Below are 17,949 nucleotides of genomic sequence, written 5' to 3'. Positions count from 1 at the left end.
TTAGTTTGTAGTGAAGTTTCTCATGTGAAGATATCTGTATATTAGGTACCAGGGCTGTATTACAAATCACTTCACAACCTCTTCAGAGCAGGTCCTGAGTATTTAGTCGGGAGGCTGGCCAGCATGGCGCTGGACACGTACCCACTGGCCAGGAGTCCTACGTGAGTGCTCCAGCAAACACCCGCTTACCAGGATTCGATCTGAGAGTCAGAAGTGACCTCAGGCCAGGTACGGTGGCTCATGCCTGCAATCCCCGCACTTTGGGAGGCCAAGGTGGGTGGACCACTTGAGGCCAGGAGTTTGAGACCTGCCTGGCCAACATGGTGAAGCCCTGTCTCTACTAGAAATACAAAAAACAACAACAATAACAACAAACAAAATCAAAACAAAACAAAAACCAAACCAAACCAAACCAAACAAAAATAGCCAGGCATGGTGGTGGGCGCCTGTAATCCCAGCTACTAGGGAGGCTGAGGCAGGAGAATTGCTTGAACCCGGGAGGCGGAGGTTGCAGTGAGCCAAGACTGTGCCACTGCACTCCAGCCTGGGTGACAGAGTGAGACCCCGTCTCAAAAAAAAAAAAAAAAAAAAAAAGGCTCTGCGCGGTGGCTCACGGCTGTAATCCCAGCACTCTGGGAGGCTGAGGCGGGTGGATCATGAGGTCAGGAGATTGAGACCAGTCTGGCTAACACGGTGAAACCCTCTCTCTACTAAAAATACAAAAAATTAGCCGGGCATTGTGGCACGTGCCTGTAGTCCCAGCTACTTGGGAGGCTGAGGCAAGAGAGTTGCTTGAACCCCGGCGGGGGCAGAGCTTGCAGTGAGCCAAGATTGTGCCACTGCACTCCAGCCTGGGAGACAGAGCGAGACTCCGTCTCAAAAAACAAAAAACAAAAACAACCGAAAAGAAATGACCTCAGTACATCACCGGCTCCAGTCCTGCCTGGATAGGTAGGTAGGGGATTCTTGGATTCACTTGCGCAACAAGGCGACCATGTATTAGAAGCATGAAGAGATGTGCTCAAAAATCCCACAGAAAAAGAAGTTGTAGAATCAAACCTATAACCCAGATCTGCTTCCTTCTGGTATTAATGCCATTCACTCCATTCATCATGCTTCAGTATAACGGAGACGCGGTCCAGTTCATCCCCCTGGCGTTTGGATAGAGGATGAGATGCCTTAAATTGCAGGTCAGCTCTGCCACCAGCACGCCACATGGCCGGAGGGCAGGGCAGCTCCTCACCCGTGGAAGGGAGACTCGTTAGGTTCACACCAAGGTTTCTTCTCAATTCTAAATTCATGAGCTCAGACACTACATCTTTTCCATAGAGTGGGTGCTAAGGCAGACACGGCCACACCTAGAATGTTCAGGTAGAGAAGCCACAACAGCAAGATGGTCAGGAGCGCGGCAATGTCGTTGGTGATCTGTTTTGCTGCATTGGAGCTGTTGGGCGAGGCAGGGGCTGATCACACACGCAGCCAGGTCAAGCAGACACAGGGACAGCACGCTGACGCGAAGACCAATCACCCATCACAGCATTTTCACGGAAATGTGTCAGCTTGGCGTTTTGTGACCTCGTGTCACTGCGGCTGCTCACGCCATGGGAGCTCTCAGGGCCTCTGATCCCCAGTATGATGACGTGAGGGGCTGCGCAAGGAGGTGGCCGGGGTCAGCAAGCAGGTCACCAACAGAGGAGAGGACCCTGCCACTGGGGCTGGGTGTTTGATGGGTTCTAAACACAGATCGCAGGAAACAGCAGCAGCTGAGTGATCTAAGGCCGGTTTCCCTTCCCTGAAAGCTTCACGGCAGGTGTTATTTGAACGCCTCCAGCCACCACTCCGTGTGTGTTGCGGGCTGGTGTGGACGGAGCTTTGCCCTCACATGGTTATGTGTCCAGATCCTGGCAGCTTCTCTCACAGCCGCAGAATGTAAATCATGTGAGATACAGAACTTCACACAGAGCTCAGAATCCCTGGAGGAAAAAAGACATGGCCACCAGAAACCACTCAAAGAGAAGCCCCAGAGAAGGTGCCACGTGCAGGCGGCCATAAATGACACCCGTGAAGGGAGACGGAGCCTTTCTAAGCTTGGTCTAAAGGTCGGGGGTTGAAAATAGGACCAAGATTTCGAGTAAAGTTAGCTTAGTGGTTATGTCACATTCCTTCTCCCCGAGAAGGAGCAACAGGCATGACTAATGGGCGCTGGCAGATTAAACCAAGACGCGTTCCCAGCGCTGCCCACACCGCATCAGAACACGGCTCCACGCTGACTAAGCATGTCATTCTAGGTACATTTAAATAAAATTCAATTTATAGTAAATCTTCATCATACATCTATTTTAAAATGCTGATTCTTAAAAAAGAAAATAAGAATCTTCACTTCAACGTGTTCAGTGCTTCCCGATCTGTCCTATCTGTTCCCATTCTTGGTTAAACCAGGCTTTCTTCATAACCTGCACTCACCTTTGAAGTCAAGGCTCAAAATATTGTATATAAAAATGTTTTATTGGTGTTGCTCAATGTTAATCAAGCCATCAGTTAGAGATGCCAGGCACAAAATTAAAATGCCACCCCAAATAAAATACTTCAGAAGATTTTAATCTATCAAAGCTGCATTAAACATTTGTTACGTTCAAGACACCATGCAAAACACTGCAAGAAACGGAGGTGGAGGCGAAGTTCGCAGACTAAGGAGGTGAAATGAAGGCAAACCCAAGAGCTCCATATTGAAGCTGTATCATGCGCATTGGAGTTGTTCTTTCTTAAAGCTGCTTCTGTGGACAATGGGGTCACTGTGTCTCAGCTCCACATTTTACCCCAGGTAGGTCCTTCGAGTCCCTGTGGCTCTGAGCCATGTAGTAGCTGCTCTTTTCCATGCCTGGGGGCAGCAGATTCCTTTTACCAGCAGAAAGAAACATGATGCTGGGGAAGCCTGTGCTCTAGAATGAGCCACGACCAGAAATCTGGGTGTTTGGGTCTATATTTCTACCCGGAGTGACCTCCGCTTCTCTCTACATGAAGGGCCAGCTGAGAGGCTGTCTTAGAGAATGTCGGCTGGAACATTCTCCAGGGGCTGCGTTTAGGCATGGCAAGGGCACGTGGAGAATTTCACACTGCAATGCCAGACCAGACCTGTGAGGCCACAGACTTTGAGTGGCTCTAAGGAAAACAGGTTACAAACACACAGCACAGGGTCCCTAGGAGTTCAGCTTTAAGTCCAGCTCAAATATTAGCAGCAAACAAGGTAGAGGCAGCAAAAGGATATTAGCAAGCAATATCACATAAGGGTGACCATTCATTGTCAAGCTTAGCTGAAGGTTACATATCCTTAGTTTTTATTTTAAGTGTTTGTGTCGGAGAGGGGAGCAGTGGGCGGTGGGGGACAACCCCGAACGCAGTTTGGAATGATACAGAGTGGAAATAAATGAATACAGAGATCTGTAGGTCATGGATCAGAAAGTATGAGCTAAGCTTTACATGGACTTAATGGGGCAGGGGTAGTGGAGCGGTGGTATTTCCATCCCCTCGCAGAAGTAATAGGCAGGCTGTCCTTCATGACACCGGGGTTTAGTATTATTTATCTAGATGTAATATTCAGCTGAAAAATGGGATAAACATACAAGTTGTATTCTGGTTTATTTTGAAACAGAAAAGTGCAGTGATGTTACAAAAATAGTCACTTTAATCAGGAGCTTTCATTTCCTTGCTAATGATGGGGTGTACTCAAATGCATGAATAAGAGATCTGTGAATTTATCATTTTGCTCCATGCCTCCCTCAGAGCCCATTATCTAAAATTGGTGCAGGAAGCAAACAGTGTCATGAAAATAGGTTAACCTAGTAAAATTTAGTTAACTGTACATCTCTTCTGAAACTTTGGCGTGTGCACACATGCCCTGGGGATCTGGTTAAATGCAGATTCTGCTTTTGTAAGTTTGGGTGGGGCTTAAGATTCGGTATCTCTAACAAATTTCCTGGAGATGCCAACGCCCTAGTCCATAGACCGCAGCTTAAAAAGCCAGGCAGTAAAAAGGTTGATGACTTCCGTTCCACAATCCCAGACTGCGCACTTACCCTGCGGGGCAGGCGCCATGTTCAGATCTAGTACCACGAAGATAAGCAAGACCGGTTCCTGACCTCGAGGGACTCGAGGGGACAGTTTTGCTTTTGTGAGTTTCATGCTGGGCACAGGTGCACAGAGGTCACTATGGCATGCGGGAGAGAATGGGCTGAGGTTTGTCTTGCACTTTGAAGAAGCATTTCCAGAGCGGGTTCAGAATGCAGTCAGTGACGGAAGGGGCGACTTAGTCTACGGTGTTTGTATTGACGGAGGCAGCCACTGAACTATCCTGAGATGCTCCCTTAAGCCTCTGCATGTTGATAAGAACTCGTCCAAGGCAGCCAAGGCCAATGCTGTGTCTCTTAAGTGGCTTTAAATGTCACAGATAGGATGTGATGGAGAGCTAGAATAGAGGCGCTATTAATAGAGAATGTGTCCTCGCATCAGTAGCTCAGTTCATGTGGTTCCAAATAGTTTTTTTTAAAGAAAGGATTCCAGCCCACACACTCTCCTACTTACTAGGGTCTCAGGAATTGGGACTTGGAGACAAATGATTTACGCCCCCCACAAGCTGTGCTTCACAGAGGGGGGCACCCCTCTTCCTGGACAGACCTATCTTCACCCCCCTGGGCTGCCTTTCACATCCTCCCCCCACTTCTACGTTTCACTGGACAAAGCACATCAAAATGTGACGTTTCTTCCCAATAGGAATAGAAGTTTGGCTTTGGAATTAATGTCACCATTATATCTCTTTTTTTACATATCCATTTTTTAACACAAATATTTTATAAACTGATTTTTGAGTGCTTATCAGTTCTCTTATAATTTTACAGTTATTATTGTTAGAATTTCAAAATAGTGAAAGCTTCGCTGCATATATACATAACTTAGGCTGACAAATTTACAAAAAATATGTCAAATATTGATGATAGGAAAACTGTAGCTAAGTAATTCTATTGATTCTACACATGAGGATGTTTTGTGTCTGGAAAACATAATTTTGGAAACATGAAAACATCTCTTCATATAATGATAAACGTTAGAATGTCACGTTCTAAAAGAAAAATAAACATTTAGTGTCGGTGCTTTTTTTTTTTTTTTTTGAGACGGAGTCTCGCTCTGTCGCCCAGGCTGGAGTGCAGTGACCGGATCTCAGCTCACTGCAAGCTCCGCCTCCCGGGTTCACGCCATTCTCCTGCCTCAGCCTCCCGAGTAGCTGGGACTACAGGCGCCCACCACCTCGCCTGGCTAATTTTTTGTATTTTTTAGTAGAGACGGGGTTTCACCGTGTCAGCCAGGATGGTCTCGATCTCCTGACCTCGTGATTCGCCCGTCTCGGCCTCCCAAAGTGCTGGGATTACAGGCTTGAGCCACCGCGCCCGGCCTAGTGTCGGTGCTTTTTTAATGTAGATGATCAACGTGAAAAATCAACGTGGTGGCAAAAAATGTGGGATATCTGCTGATTGCAAAAAACATAGAGCATCCGTACTAAGGGGGCCATGGAAAATAAAGGGAAATTACTACAATACAAGACATACAAGTTAAAGCTGGGTCAGGGACTCAGCCATGACTCACTTTCAGGTTCATCCGCACACCTGTTGGGTATAAACTACAGCTTTAACTGTTGGTTGACTGCAGATTCAACATCAACACGGTTGCCCTTTTATTTCAAAGACTGAGGGGTAAACGGGCTTGAAGTGACACTTTGTGGGTCTGGGCCACCTCCCAGCTCTCAGAGGCTCCCTCCACCGTCCCCTCCCAGGCCCCAAGGCCCACTAGGCTTCTCCCAGCACTGCCCATAGTAGACAGAGTCCCCACGGCCTCCCAGGGCTGTAGGCTGTCTTCACTGTCCGTCTCTCAGTGGGTTCTCCACAGCTTCAGTCCTTTACCCTGCAGGGAGAATAAAAATAGTCTGATGAACAAATCCAGTCTCATAACAATGATATAGTTGCTTCAATAAACATATCTTCCCAAGTACAATCTGCATTAAATTCTTCCTAGCTCTCAGGACAAGATTAAATATCATTTATATAAAATATATTGTATAATATGTTATATATTATTTTATATGATATTAAATGTAATAGAAGAATGGCAAAAACAGCAGCTATCTATTAATCCAATGGTTCCTAAATAGGTACAGTTCAGAATCACTTGGTGTCTTTTAAAAGCTCTAAGAGTCAAACTGTAGGCTAGACCAATTACATCATAATCATGGGAGTGGTCTGAGACACCCTCCCTAGCATTTTCTGAAGATCCTCGGATGAGCTTGGGAATCAAGGCAGGAAGCATTTACCCCAGGGCCTTGGTGTGGTGTTATCTATACGCTTCCATTTGACTGGGGGTTTTGGTCAAGTTCACTGGGATGGTCAGAGATGACTTGGCCAGTCCGACTCCAAAGCCACACTCTCTGCTATCCTTGGGAGTAACATACGCTTAATGTAAAAGGTGGATTTGGCTGAGACCACTTCAAAGCAATCCAATGAATGGATGTTTTGGAATGAGGTTTGCTTTCTGGCCTGTCTCAACAATTTACAGTTCTTTCAACAAGACTTATTGGGAATTTATTGTGTGTCAGGTCTGACCCTGGAGAGACAATGATGAAGAAGACAGGATTGCTTCTCTCCAGCAGCTCATAGTTTACTAAGGAAGATAAAAATAATTAGAAAACAGCGTGCTTTGTGCTGTGTGCTGAGGCCCTGCGAGACATCCTTTATGGTTGTGCCGAAGACTGAATAGAAAGGCAGAGGCTTTGCAGGGCAAGAAGGATGAAGAGATGGGGAAGTCCAGACAGCAGAAATAGAACATATGTGAGGTTGTGTCCCCAGGCTCAGAAGACCGGAGTAATTCTTTGCAAAAGGAGATGGGACACACAGTCATGATTAGGCAAGGACTAGAAGTTTCTAGTCTTGGGCAAGAATGCAAAGGGCTTCATCCAAGGGGAAACTGGGAGACGTGAAATATTTTATGTTGTTTTACTTCTATGCAGAGCAACACTTTACTTAATGAGTTTTTACAAAGAAAACTTAAAACGCGGGGCCTCTGTTGGTGGATGGAGTCAAGATGGAAGATGACAGAGGCAGGGAACGCTGAAGACCATGAATGCTAAGGGCCATGAACACTGAAGACAGACAGTGAATGCTGAGGATGGTGAATTGATTTTTTCTTATTCCTGATATGAGAGCAGCCCCACTGCTGGTGACAGCCATGGAAGATATTAGTGTCACAGATCAGCATGCAGTCTGTCAAAGTAGCTTATGCATCTAATCTAATCCTCCCAACAACCCTATAAGCTAGGTCTTATTATTATTATTGGTGTCTCTATTTTACAGATGAGGAAAGTGAGGCACACACTGGCTTGTCATGACTGCACAGCTAGCAAGAGGCAGTGGGATTTACAGTTATGCGCCTGATTCCAGAGTTTTGTGCTTCTGATCTTTACATTTATACAGTCTCTTGCTTTTGTCTGGAATGTGCTGCTTAAGCAGATAATGCTATCAAGATTTTAATGGCCTTTTAAAGAGAAGCCAGATTTTCCTTCTCACGTTTTTAGTTCTTTCCTTAATTATTCCCACAACATATATATATGTTCTATCATTTCTGATTAACAAGAGCTGGAAAGAATTTAATTCTCTGCACGGTAAAAATGACATCAGTTCTGAGGTTTTAACATCTATAGAGTACACAAAATTGCTGAGAAAAGTTTAATTCACTTCCCACTTAGTTCCTCTCAAAGATGAAGGATTTCTTGTATCATCGTATTTCCTTGTATTTCCTCAGAAATACATGATTTCACAGAAACCTTAAGGTTTCTTTCCTTAAAATAAATTCAGACTTGATTATAACAATCTAAGTGCACAGTGGGGATTAAATAATATATTATTTCTGATGAGAAGATACGCTTTTCCTAGAAACATTTGAATTAAAATAGATTTTCAATTCCTATTTTCAAGAATTTTTAAAGGACTGACTAGTAAACATAAAAATTTATTTTTTTGTTTTTTGTACAATTTGATTCTTGGCTAAGAAGCGAGAACTTGAAGTTCTTGTGTTTCCTACTTCTTTAACTAGTGTAAGTTTAAGTAACCTCCTCCACATTAATTAAATGTTGAACATTAAATCTCAGCTTCTACTTTGCTCAACAGATGATCTCTAAGACCTCTTAGATGCTTTGAGTACATCTTTCTGTTCATAGACAAAACCTGTTACCAACAAAAATTAAGGAACACACCAAAAAAGATTGCTTTTTCCCCCAACTTTAGTTTTTTGTGCTAGGCTTAGGATAAATTGCGTACTATGGATAAATTGCATACTATCAATAGGTAGCATGATTCGTGATTAAAACTAAGAACAAAATATGTTAAGAAAACAGTCCTTTTAAAAGTAGGTGTTTGCTCACGGTCTCTGCCTAAAAGCTCCTTGATCTGATAAACAACTTCAGCAAAGCTTCAGGATACACAACTAATGTACAAAAATCAGCAGCAATCCTATACACCAACAACAGCCAAGTTGAGAGCTCTATCAAAAATTCAATCCCATTCACAGTAGCCTTAAAAAGAAAAAAACACCTAAGAACACAGCTAACCAGGGAGGTGAAAGATCTCTAAAATGAGAATTAAAAAACACTGGGAATGGTGGCTCATGCCTGTAATCCTAGCACTTTGAAAGGCCAAGGCGGGCAGATCACGAAATTAGGAGTTCAAGACCAGCCTGACCAACATGGTGGAACCCTGTCTCTACTAAAAATACAAAAATTAGCCAGGCGTGGTGGTGTGCACCTGTAATTCTAGCTACTCAGTAGGCTAAGGCAGGAGAATTGCTTGAACTCAGGAGGCAGAGGTTACAGTGAGCTGAGATGGTGCCACTGCACTCCAGCCTGGGCGACAGAGCAAGACTCTGTCTCAAAACAAAACAAAACAGCACTTGAGAAAGCAATCAGAGATGACACAAACAAATGGAAAAACATTCCATGCTCATGGATAGGAAGAATCAATATTGCTAAAATGGTCATACTGCCCAAAGCAATTTATAGATTCAATGTAATTCCTATCAAACTACCTAACATTTTTCACAGAATTAGAAAAAGCTGTTTTAAAATCTATATGGAACCAAAAAAAGGGCCTGAATAGCCAAGAAAATCCTAAGCAAAAATAACAAAGCTGGAGGCATCACATTACCTGACTTCAAACTATACTACAAGACTATAGTAACCAAAACAACATGGTACTGGCACAAAAAAACAAACATATAGACCAATGGAACAGAATAGAAAGCCCAGAAACAAGGTCACACACCTATAATCATCTGATCTTAGATGACATCAACAAAAACAAGCAGAAGGGAAAAGACTCCCTATTCAATAAATGATGCTGGGATAACTGGCTAGCCATATGCAGAAGACTGAAGCTGGACCCCTTCCTTACATCATATACAAAAAACAACTCAGGTGGATTAAAAACTTAAATGCAAAACCCAAAACTCTAAAAACCCTGGAAGACCACCTAGGCAATATCATTCTGGACGTAAGACCAGGCAAATATTTCATGACAAAGACACCAAAAGCAATTGCAACAAAAATAAAAATTGATAAATGGCACCTAACTAAATAGCTTCTGCATAGCAAAAGAAACCATCAACAGAGTAAACAGACAATCTACAGAATAGGAAAAATTACTTGCAAACTATGCAACCAACAAAGGTCTAATATTCAGAATCTATAAAAAAAAAAAAAAAAAACTTAAACAAATTTACAAGCAAAAAGCAAACAACCCCATTAAAAAGTGAACAAAGGTCATGAACCGACACTTTTCCTTTTTTTATTATTATATTTTTATTATACTTTATGTTCTAGGGTACATGTGCACAACGTGCAGGTTTGTTACATACGTATACATGTGCCATGTTGGTGTGCTGCACCCATTAACTCGTCATTTACATTAGGTATATCTCCTAATGCTATCCCTCCCCTCTCCCCCCACCCCACAACAGGCCCTGGTGTGTGATGTTCCCCTTCCTGTGTCCAAGTGATCTCATTGTTCAATTCCCACCTATGAGTGAGAACATGCAGTGTTTGGTTTTCTGTTCTTGTGATAGTTTGCTGAGAATGATGGTTTCCAGCTGCATCCACGTCTCTACAAAGAACACGAATTCATCCTTTTTTATGGCTGCATAGTATTCCATAGTGCATGTATGCCACATTTTCTTAATCCAGTCTGTCACTGATGGACATTTGGGTTGGTTCCAAGTCTCTGCTATTGTGAATAGTGCCGCAATAAACATACATGTGCATGTGTCTTTATAGCAGCATGATTTATAATTCTTTGGGTCTATATCCAGTAATGGGATGGTGGGTCAAATGGTATTTCTAGTTCTAGATCCTTGAGGAATCACCACACTGTCTTTCACAATGGTTGAACTAGTTCACAGTCCCGCCAACAGTGTAAAAGTGTTCCTATTTCTCCACATCCTCTCCAGCACCTGTTATTTCCTGACTTTTTAATGATTGCCATTCTAACTGGTGTGAGATGGTATCTCATTGTGGTTCTGATTTGCATTTCTCTGATGGCCAGTGATGATGAGCATTTTTTCATGTGTCTGTTGGCTGCATAAATGTGTTCTTTTGAGAAGTGTCTGTTCATATTCTTTGCCCACTTTTTGATGGGTTGTTTGTTTTTTTCTTGTTTGTTTGAATTCTTTGTAGGTTCTGGATATTAGCCCTTTGTCAGATGAGTAGATTGCAAAAATTTTCTTCCATTCTGTAGGTTGCCGAACAGACACTTTTCAAAAGAAGACATACATGTGGTCAGCAACCATATGAAAATATGCACATCACTGATCATTAGAGAAATGCAAATTAAAACCTCAATGAGATACTATCTCACATTAGTTAGAATGGCCATTACTAAAAAGTTAAAAAGTAAAAGATGCTGGCGAGGTGGCAAAGTAAAAAAGCCTGCTTATACACTGCTGGTGGGAAAGTAAATTATTTCAGCCATTGTGGAAAGCAGTTTGGTGATTTCCAAAAGAACTTAGAATTATCATTTGACTAAACAATCTCATTATTGGATGTATACCCAAAGGAATATAAATTGTTCTACCATAAAAACATATGCATGTGAATATTCATTGCAGCACTATTCATAATAGCAAAGACATGGAATCAACCTAAATGCCCATCAACAATAGATTGGATAAAGAAAATATGGTACATATACACCATGAAATACTACACAGTCATAAAAAAGAATGAGCTCATGTCCTTTGCAGATACATGGATGGATCTGGAGGCCATTATCCTAAGTGAACTAACACAGGAACAGAAAACCAAATACTGCAAGTTCTCACTTACATGTAGAAGCCAAATGATGAGAACTCATGAACACAAAGAAGGGAACAACAGACACCTGGGTCTACTTCAGGGTGGGGGGTGGGAGGAGGGTGAGGATCAAAAAACTACCTATTGAGTACTAGGGTTAGTACCTGGGTGACGAGGTAAAACTACTTATTGAGTACTAGGCTTAGTAACTGGGTGATGAGGTAATCTGTACACCAAACCCCAACAACATGCAAATTTCCTGTATAACAAACCTGCACATAGATCCTGAATCTAAAGTAAAAGTTTTAAAAAAAGAAGTAGTCGGTTGCTTCTGTCAGGTAGTTTGAAAGCACCAGAAAGATATCCCTTACAAAACCCTTCTTCCCAAACTGGAACCATTGCGAGAAGTATCATTGCTCTTTGGCAGGATGACACGGTAAACTAATTCACACAACTGTGTCAATGAATTTCCAAACACAGAATTCCCAATGGGAGAGGGCGTGGCGTACAGAAGCCTCGTCCAATGAAGTGTACCCAAATCAGGAGGCTAAAGCAGATCAGAAGCACTGTTAGAAGTTTTTTGGTTTTCTTGGAACCATGATTCCACAGCCAGAAAAGCCAAGATCTGGACACGTTTAATCTCATCTGTAGACCCAGAAAATCTGACACAGGTCTCGGTTAATTTCGAAAGTTTATTTTGCCAAGGTTGAGGATGTGAGCCCGTGACACAGCCTCAGGAAGTCCTGATGACATGTGCCCAAGGTGGTTGGGGTGCAGCTTGGTTTTATACATTTTAGGGAGGCATGAGATATCAATCAAATACATTTAAGAAATACATTGGTTTGCTCCGGAGAGGGGGAACAACTCAAAGGCGGTGTGGTGGGAGGGTGGGGGCTGGGTGGGTGGCAGTGGGAAGTTGCTTCCAGGCTATGGGTAAACTTAAACATTTTCTGGTTGACAATTGGTTGAGTTTGTCTAAAGACCTGGGATCAATAGAAGAAAGGAATGTTTGGGTTGTAATAAGAGGTTGTGGAGATGAAAGTTTTATTGTGCAGATGAAGCTTTTAGCTAGCAGGCTTCAGAGAGAACATGATGTAAAATGTTTCTTAAAGTCTGTATTGATGTTAATGGCAGAGAGGCATAATGAGGCTTGTCCCACCCCCACTTCCCATCATGGCCTAAACCAGTCTTTCAATTTAAATTTTAAGAGCCATGGCTGATGAGGAAGTTCATTTAGATGGTCGAGGGACCTTAGAATTTTAATTTTGGTTTACACATTCAACAAAAATCTACTGAAGACCTACACTAAGCCAAGTGCTACTCTCCAAGTTCCAGGGGCTGGAAGTTGGATGATGAAGACAAATGGGGTCATATTGCCTAATGCTGCACCCTCACTCGGGTTGCTTATTGTATTAGTAAGGCAGGGTTCTCTAGAGGGACAGAACTAGTAGGATATATTTTTGTATATGTATATGTATATTAGTTCTCCTATATATATAGTTCTCATATATATACATATGTATATATCTATATATATGTATACACACATATATACATGTATACACATATATCCATATGTGTGTATATATATAAGAATTATATATAGGAGAACTAATAGGAGATATATATATCTCCTATAGTTTATGAAGTATTATTATTAAGTATTGTATATATACTCCTATATATAATAGGAGATTTTATATATATAAAACTAATATATACTCCTATATATATTTTATATATATATGCCTATATATAATAGGAGATTATATATATAAAACTAATAGGAGATATATATATTTCATATTAGTTTATTAAGTATTATTGTTAAGTATTATATCTCCTATTAGTTTATTACGTTTATTAGTTTATTAAGTATTAACTCACAGCATCACAAGGTCCCACAACAGGTCATCTGCAAGCTGAGGAGCAAGGAGAGCCAGTCTGAGTTCCAAAACTGAAGAACTTGGAGTCTGACGTTTGAAGGCAGGAAGCATCCACCACAAGAGAAAGATGTAGCCTGGGAGGCTAGGCCGGTCTAATCTTTTCATGTTTTTCTGCCTGTTTCATATTCACTGGAAGCTGATTAGATGGTGCCCACCGAGATTAAGGGTGGGTCTGCCTTTCCCAGCCCACTGGCTCAAATGGTAGTCTCCTTTGGCAACACCCTCGCAGATACACCCAGGATCAATACTTTGCATCCTTCAATTCCATCGAGTGGACACTCAGTATTAACCATCATATCCATGCACTCCTGATGTTAGATGTGGCCACGTGACAAGTTTTGGGAAGGAACTGTCCATAGCTATAAGCTGTGTCCATTCTAAGGAAATAGATTTAAGGTCTGGAGCAGAATTCTCCATTTGGTGTCTTCTACTGCCGTGCCAGTGGCTTTCGGGTGGTGCAGGAGAAGACGCTGGAGCATCCGTCTGCCTGGATTGCTGCATCAAAGTCTGCAGGGCAGTGACTCTAAAGAGTCACCCAGATTCACGGAGGGCTTTTCCTGAGTGAAATAAGCACCTGTGGCATCCAGCACAGAGATTCTCAGGTGATACGTCCCTGCAGCGTTACCTAGACTGTAGCGCTGAAACTCCAGACGAAGTCCTGCCACACGAGGTCTACTGCCTAGTGTGAGACAGACAGTACAACGTCAATGAGACATGATGTCATATTATGAAGAAATAAGTGCCTTAGAAAGTGGAGGGAGGTGGCGGGCCAGGGAGACTCAGTGGGCTGTGTAGATACGATGTTGAGGGGGAGTTTTTTTCAGTAGATGAGATATCTGAAAAACAAATAACAAAGAAGGTGCTTCACGAGAATAAAAAGCATTCCAGGCAGAAGAGCTAGTGAAAAGTCTCTGCATCTGGATTAGCTTGGCCGACGTGAGGGACAGAGGAAGGTGCAGGGCAGAACGAGGTGAGCCTGGGGCACTGTGAGATGAGGCAGGGATGAGGCGGCAGGACGTCGCGCAGGTGACGGTTGGAATTTTCGTGGGATTCCAAGTACAGTGAAAAACCAGAGCGAGGTCTGCGCGGGGCACTGGGCCATCTTGGTTGTAGAGCTGTGACTGTGGTGTGGAATAGAGAGTTCAGGGAGCAAGAGTGTGAAGAAGGGGCCCCCAAGAGATCCGTGTGGATGTCTGCAGTGTTGGGAATCAGGAAAGCAGTAGTGGGAATTGTGGGAAGTGTTCAAATTCAGATACTATTCTGGAATTAAAGCCTTGCCAATGACTTAGATGTGGGGTGTGAGGGAAAAAAGAGAAATTAATATTGACTTGCAGTGTTTTGACCTAAGCAGTGTTTTGACCTCAGCAACTTGGAGAATGGAACTGGTATTTATTAAAATGGGAAAGATCTAGATCGAAACAGGTTTCGATGTTAGGGCTGGGGGAAAAGAGAAATCAAGAATTCTCCCTGAAATACATGCATGCCTATTTTAAGATATACATGTAGAATATCAATTGGACAGGTATTTGCACATATAGTTCAGAACTCAGACCAAGTGGTCAAAGATAGAGATAGAAAGACTTTTTTTAAAAAGGCCGGGTTTTGTGGCTCATGCCTGTAATCCCAGTACTTTGGGAGGCTCAAGTGGGAGGACTGCTTGAGCCCAGGAGTTCGAGACCAGTCTGGGCAACATAGTAAGATCCCATCTCTACACAAAAACTTAAAAAATAAAATAAAATAAATTATCCAGGCATGGTGGCATGCACTTTTAGTCTCAGCTACTTGTGGGGCTGAGGTGGCAAAATGATTTGAGCCTGTGGCTGCAGTCAGCTGTGATCATGCCACTGCACTCCAGCCTGGGTGACAGTCTTAAAAAAAAAAAAAAAAAAAGAGGAAAGAAAGATAAAGAAAATAAAGAGGAATGAAAAGAGTGAGGGAGGATAGATAGGTGGTTAGGTTGAGGGATGGATAGGTGGATTACAGAACCTGTGGCATCTAAAGCCACAGGCATGGATGGGATTCCTACAATATACGTAGACAGAGAAAGTGAGAGAGAAGAGCTTTGGGTCCCAGGGCGCTCTTAGGTGTGGACCTCAGGAGCAGGAGGTGATCCTGCAGGACAGATTGGAAAGCAATGAACAGGAAGGTAAGAAAAATACCCAGGTGAGTCTGTTGCTTTGGAAGAAAGCAAGGAAAACATTTCAAGAAGGAGAGAGTGATCAATTGTATCAGAGATGACCAATGGGTCAGTAAGATAAAGCAGAGAATGAAGCTTTGGAGGTGTGTGATGTCCTAGGAAGAACTCACCCATGGAATGTGAGGGATTAAAAACCTAACTGGGTGAGTTCAAGAGAGGCTGAGTGTTTGTTGTTGGGGTAGAAACACTTCAGTTTACTTCAGTTCAACCCAACACTTCGGAAAACTGTCTAATAGTTTCTTTAAAATGTTAAAATACACCTCTCGTGTAATCCAGCCATTCCATGCCTAGGTATTTACCCAACAGAAGTAAAAACATATGCTCACACAAAGAACTGTACACATATGTTCACAGCAAATATATTTGTAATAGACCCAAACTGGAAGGAACCCAAATGCCCCTCAGCGGGATAAGTGAATTGCAGCACAGTCAGCATCACTTAACCAGAGGGTAAGCTCTGGGAAATGGGTCATCAGGCGATTTTGCTGCTGTGCAAACGCCATAGAGTACGCTTACACAAACCTAGATGGTATAGCCTGATACACACCTAGGCTATAGGGCAGAGCCCATGGTTCCTGGGCTACAGACCTCTTGAGCGTGTGGCTGTACTGAATACTGTAGGCAACTGTAACACAACGGTATTTGTGTACCTAACCATAGAAAAGGAACAATAAAAACATAATATAAAAGACAAAAATGGTACATCTTTATAAGGCTTTTGCCATTAAGGGAACTCGCAGGACTGGAAATTGCTCTGGGGGAATCAGCGAGTGAGCGGTGGATGAACGTGGAGGCCGAGGACATTACTGTGCACCGCTAGAGACTCAGAAAGACTGTGTACTCAGGCTACACTAAAGTTATTGAAAAACATTTTAATTTGTTGAGAGTAAGTTAACCTTAGTTCACAGTAGTTTTTTTTAACTTTCTAAATTTATTTATTTTTATTTATTTTTTTAGTTTTTGAGACAGTCTCGCTCTTTCACCCAGGCTGGAGTGAGTGCAGTGGTGCAATCTTGGCTCACTGCAACCTCCGTCTCCCAGGCTCAAGTGATCCTCCTGCTTCCGCCTCCCTAGTAGCTCGGATTACAGGTGCGCACCACCACGCTCAGCTAAATTTTTTGTATTTTTGGTAGAGATGGGGTTTTACCATGTTGCCCAGGCTGGTCTCCCACTCCTGAGCTCAAGTGATCCGCCCACCTCAGCCTCCCAAAGTGCTGGGATTACAGGCATGAGCCACTGCGCCCGGCAGTATTTTTAAACATTTTTTTGTCTCCTTTGTGATAACACTTAGCTTAAAACAAATTGTACATCTGTACAAAATATTTTCTTTCTTTATATCCTTATTCTATAAGCTTTTTTCCTATTTCAAACTTTTTTTTGAAAAATGTTTTGAATGTTTTTGTTAAAAACTAAGACACATACACACACACACACACACACACACATGTGAGCCTAGGCCTACAGAGGGTCAAGAGCATCAATATCCCTGTCTTTCACCTCCACAATTTGTCCCACTGGGAGTTTGTCAGGGGCAATGACAGGCATGGAGCTCTCATCTCCTCTGAGAACAATGCCTTTGTTTTTTGAAGGACTTGCTGGAGGCTGTCATACATTTAACTTTAGAAAAAAACCCGAGCAGACATACAGTCTAAATATGATAAAAATATGGTATAGTTAATACACATGTCAGTAACAGTTTATTATCATTATCAAGTATTATATACTGTATATAACTGTATATGCTGTCCTTTTATGGGACTGGCAACACAGTAGGTCTGTTTACAGCAGCATCACCACAAACACATGAGGAAGGATGGCATTAGGACATTACGATGTCACCAGGGGATAGGAATTTTTCAGCTCCATTATCATCTTGCAGGACCTCCATTATATTTGCAGCCCATGATTGACTGAAACATGAGTGCATGACTGTATTGCCACACAATGGAATGCTACTTACAATAAAAAGGAATAAACCAATGATATGTACAACAATGTGGATGAACTTCCAAATAATTTTGCTGAGAAAAAAGCCAAACAGGCACAAAGGATTAAATACTGTGCATATATACAAAATTCTAGAAGACTTCAAGCCAATTTCTAATAAAATCAATAAGACATTGGTATCTGAGATAAAGAGAGGAATAGACTGCAAAGAAGCACAGGAAGCTAGAATTGTAGACATTCTGATTGGTGAGTATTGATAGCTCATTGTGGTTCTAGTTTGCATTTCCCTGATGACTAATCGTGTGGAACATTTTTTATATGCTTATTGGCTATTTGTATTCATTCTTTTGTAAAGTGTCTCTGCAAACTTGCTGGTATTTTTTATTGGGTTGCTTACCTTCTTAATATTGAAACATAAACATTGCATTACATATTCATGCAATATTAATAGCACAGAAGTGTATTTCTTCAAAAAAAACAAAAAA

At 42.3% G+C, this 17,949-nt stretch overlaps 1 long non-coding RNA gene across 2 annotated transcripts in view; it reads right to left on the bottom strand.

Annotated features, from left to right (window-relative positions):
• Positions 1 to 811: 811 nt before the first annotated feature.
• The window catches only part of LOC105485303 (uncharacterized), a 55,838-nt gene continuing 38,700 nt past the window's right edge, over positions 812 to 17,949 (bottom strand). The window contains exons 1-3 of one of the 2 annotated variants that reach the window (XR_011614594.1): positions 13,262 to 13,607; positions 5,635 to 5,949; positions 812 to 1,973 (exon numbers count right to left, since the gene is read on the bottom strand). This is a non-coding gene — a long non-coding RNA (uncharacterized lncRNA). Of the gene's footprint in view, positions 1,974 to 5,634; positions 5,950 to 13,261; positions 13,608 to 17,949 lie in introns of those variants that run through there. The other variant, XR_011614593.1, reaches the window with a different exon arrangement.

This window comes from Macaca nemestrina, chromosome 16 (assembly GCF_043159975.1).
Source record: "Macaca nemestrina isolate mMacNem1 chromosome 16, mMacNem.hap1, whole genome shotgun sequence".
Lineage (NCBI taxonomy): Eukaryota > Metazoa > Chordata > Mammalia > Primates > Cercopithecidae > Macaca > Macaca nemestrina.
Note: the sequence above shows the minus strand (reverse complement) of the source record. Positions and strands in the feature narration are given on the sequence as shown.